Below are 4929 nucleotides of genomic sequence, written 5' to 3' on the forward strand. Positions count from 1 at the left end.
GAAAAGAAAAGAAAAAAATTAACACTATGCATTATGTAAAAATTATTGTGTACAATCACTAACGGTTAATCGTAAGTTAAATCTAATGCACACTTTAACAGAATTATATGAGCATCTGCAATGGAGATGGTTTAAAAAAAAAAATCAAATGTAAATTTGATTTTCAAATTTGATTTTCTTTTCCAACTCATATGTTTTTTTTTCTTATTCAATTAATATTTGTAGGACCCACTCTTCAAAACAAATAAATAAAAACTAATTTTCATGTTTTATAATTGGTGCATTACTAGAACCCACACAAGAAAACATTTCAAAAATAATTGGCATCAGATTTTATCCAATGTCAAATTTGGCATCACATAATAGGTATGTCAATCTACGTAGAATTGACATATCGATTAGAACTTATATCTACCTTCAAATTTATTACATGACATTCTAATTAAAATTTGACATTTTCTTTTAAAATAGTTTAATATTTTATATGAAAATAAAGAGAAAAATCGGAAAAGGATATTTGGAATCTCGTAATTATGTTCATTCATCGTACATCGTACGGTAAAAAATCATTTAAATTTTAAAATTTAAAATTCAAATATAAATGACATCTAATGAAAACTGACCGTATCATGTACAATGAATAAACACGATTACAAAATCCTAAAAAAAGAATATGGAGATGATCATTTTCCAGAAAAATCTGCGCTAGTTACGTTTTTGGATGTGAATGACCTCGAAATTCTTCCACCACTTGAAAAGTGATCAATTTCTTTATCTCTTCCCAAAAAACAAAAAGGTTAGAAAATAAATTAACTACTAGTCCAGTTTAAGAATTTTCTCAAAACTGACGAGAGAATCTTTTTTCAATACGTACAATATTATTTACAATAGAAATAGACAGTGGACTAAGTTTTATAATAAGTTAGTGATAATAATTTTATTTGAAGTTATCCACGATGATAATTGAATCTAAGATATTTGTCTTACAATAAGGGAAATATATATATATATATATATAACACGACCCTAATAATAAGTATCAAGAAAAGGATTAACTCAAGGAAAAAGTTAGAGAGACTATTTTTTGGACCATATTTTGCATACCGCATAATGTGACTGTTGATGGTTAAACTTCTTTTTAGTGATATAAAAAAAGAATTCAACCAACACTCATCACATCATACTGTTTACAAAATATAGTCTAAAAAGATTGTCCTTCTAGCATCACTCTTAACCCAACTATACATATGCGCCAGTGTATAAATAATTGATGTTGCTGATATTTTACAGACTTAGGTTTTGTTACTTATTAATAAACGTGTTACAGGAGGGAACTGGTACCGACCTCAAACATGATCAACTGCTAAATTTGTGAAATAATGGTTTTTGAGCTTTCTTTTCTCATCTTATTATCAACCAATGTTCTTCTATCTTCTCAAACTCTCATCCCACAATTCCAACGCTCTTTTATTATTACTTGAAAAGCAATATTTTTTTTTTTGAAACAGAAAAAGCAATAAATTATTAATCTCAAGGAACAACTGTGTGCTCTTTTTTGTGCTCCTATTGGCTTAAGGATTCGACATTTTGAACGTTTTCTTTTAACTCTTTCATCCCCAAAGGGCCCAAGGCTTCGTGTTTTTTGCGGTGTTGCCTTTCATTGTATACTTAATGATTAATGATTTTTGGGAAAATTTGAAATAAGTCAAATTTTATAAGCCTACTTTTAAAATAGGTTTAATTTTTAATGATTTTTTATTTTTAAAATAAGTCTAATTTTTAATTACTTTAGACCCATATAAAAATATCTTTTTTTTAAACCAATAGAAATCTCAAGCTTTTTAAATTGTTTAAAGTAAGTTTAGAATGGTGACAAAAAAACATGCAGACAAAAACCTAGTTAATAACTTTTACCACTATTACATCACTGTCATCTGCATTTTCTTTCAATGTTTATAATCTAGCCCTTCAAAATCCCATGTGTATGACCAAAATGAACAAGCATGCCGCACAATGTGTGGGTGGAGTGCTATGTCTGCTATGTCACTCCAGGGATGATATTAATTAGGGGCCATGCTAGAGAGATTGTTTAGTTGGAAAAAAAAAAATTACATCGAACACGGTTCAGTACATCAAGTGTCATAATACAAGTGGTTGGATACATACTAATCATTTATATTATTAAGGAAAGCCAATGAAAAGTGTTCGAAAACTTTAAGTTTTAAACAAAAGAACAAAATAAGGGTGTAAGTAAATAGTACTAGAAGTGACTTTTTAAACTAAGAATGTCTTTAACATTAAAAGTGAACAGTGTCATGAGTGTTTTGTTAAGACTCTCTTAAATTATGGTACTTGGTGTACTGGGCCATTTGATACATTGAAAAATCTCTCGTTCAATCATATTTTATAGATTATATGACATAAAAGTTGATAATTGATGGTTGAATACTTTAAATCATCGGAGAAAAAATCTAACCATATTTTGTAGTCTACAAAATATGATATAAAACATGATTTTCTTGGTATTGTAGCACATTTAACATGTTTCCCTTTTCGTCTCTAGCCTTTGGTTTTCTAAAAATTACCGGTATATATGTATCGACTTGTAAACGTTTATATCGTGGACAACAAATTAAAGAACATTTCAATATTTGTATAGACGACGATATTCCATGAATCACGTTGTACCCGACGTGGGCCAGAAATTAATGGAAAAGGTTAACAAATAATTTTCTTGAATGATCTTCCCGTTAGTTCGAAGAGTTATTTTGCAGCTGAAACTCTGGCAAGCACTATCCTACGATCGAGCTAAGTATCGCCGTCGGTGTCGAGTTGCTTTCATGCATGTTTTGCATGGTTGCACCCATGTTTGTAGAAAATTTGAAAAAACATCGTGATAAATACAAATTTTATAAAAACTAATCATACGCCTACATGTTAGTTATGCGTGGAATTAAATTCCTTTATTATTTGTTATAAAAATATTTATATAACTTGTTTTCAGTAACTCTAGAGTCAAAAGCACTCCTCGACATTTTACGTACCCAAAGAAAAAGAACACTCCTTCGCAACCCCAATCTAAAGATTTTTCTTTATTTATATCTATTATTATTAAGGGAAGCCGGATATGACAGTTCAAAAGTATTACAATAATTTAGGAGAGTGAGGAATTTCGAACCTAGAATGAATAGGTGAAAACCCAACACGTTATCTATTAGAATATTAGATCACAACCGCAATCCAAAAATAATAAGCATTAGAATCCAACTTATAATTCTTGCATGTCCGTGATCTATCAACTACAACTCACAAATGGTTGCCTAGGTTAGTCACTTTTTATATTCGCTAAAGATAAATAGTAAAACTTAGATTTGTTTTTATTTATAAATTTATTACTGTTAAGTGGACAATGATGCTTTGAAATTATTACAATAATTTAGGAGAAGTGAAGTTTCGAACCTGAGACGCACGAGTGGAAATTCAATCTACTAGGATATTAAACGACATCCATAGTCACTTGGATGTTATTCAAACAATATGTGAAAATACAAACCAGAGGATTCTAGGAGCTTAGGACTTATAAAAACTCTTATTACTTGACCCAAAAAACGTCTTTGTTTTCAATTAATTTGTTGCACACACAAGCGTTTGCATCAAGTTAGGTGGAAGAGGCATTGCAATTTGCAACTAGATAGGACCAAAATTAAAGACCAACTCATTTAATTATTACTTTGTTTAGATATCTGTTATTTTCAATATTTGGCTTTATATTCGGTGATTTCACCCAGACTTTGTGAAATAGAGTAATCTTGTTAGCTAAAAGCTGGCTAGCTCCTCCTACCCAATTGCTCGAAGGCTTTTTCCCCCAATAGGGAAAGCAATTATGCTAGAAAATGGTCATACGGTGGAGAAATTTTTTATTGTGACGGGAACACAAATGATATATCACGTGTTTTAATAGAAGTAGTGAGAAAATTTTATTTTTTAAGTTATTAATTTTTTAGCACACATATCACACAATTTGTATAATAACACGTGATGTATCACCCCGTGTACCGATCACACTGAAAAATCTCTCCATACGGTGAGTCCTTCGTAAAGTCGAGCTGGGTGGTTTTTGAGGCTGAGCCAAATATTTAGGTCAGATGGTTGTTAAGCTTTGTCTTTGTTATGTTTTTAATTTCACTTCAAATGAAAAGGTTCTTGTCAATGCCTTTTTTAAACATCAAGTTGCACGAAACCATCACTTCTAGGAGAAAAATTTACAGGCATTTGTTGCATGTGATCTGCGTAGTGTATTACAACATCATACGAGTAGCAAAAGACTTAAATGTGTAACACATGTTGCTAACGATCTGTGCATGCAAGTTTCTCTTCGTTTTCACATTTACCTTCTTATTATTCCTTTAAGATTGAGGGTTAATTAAAATTAGTTGAATCTACCTTCTTATTATTTCTTAAACTCAAACCCTAATTCAGCAGCAGTACGAGGATGGGGGAAAATGAGAGCAGGTGGCTTCGGTTCGGATAAGTGATGGAGGAAGTCAAATTGCAGAGACGCATGATTAACGGTTTAGGGGTTTAATTATCGGCTTAAAACCGAGAGAATGCAAATGTGAAGTTAGCTTTAATAATATAGTTAAGTTAAAAAATTTTGCTAAAATCTCTCTTTATTTATTTAGATTTAGCCAGTTATATTGTTCATCAAGTTGATAAGCTACGAACATTTGAAGCTTGATTCTGGAGATTTATATGTTAATTAAAATATTATACAGCTTTGCTTTTGAGTTTTGCAAATAACAATCACAAGGGATAGATTTCAATTCATCTTTGATAGGGTTGATTGAGGGTAGATTCAATTTGTTTAATATTCAACAAAGAGTAAGGCTAAGTAAACCAACTTTTTAGATCAAAAATTTGTAAATCATA

This window comes from Malus domestica, chromosome 11 (assembly GCF_042453785.1).
Source record: "Malus domestica chromosome 11, GDT2T_hap1".
Taxonomy (NCBI): Eukaryota; Viridiplantae; Streptophyta; class Magnoliopsida; order Rosales; family Rosaceae; genus Malus; species Malus domestica.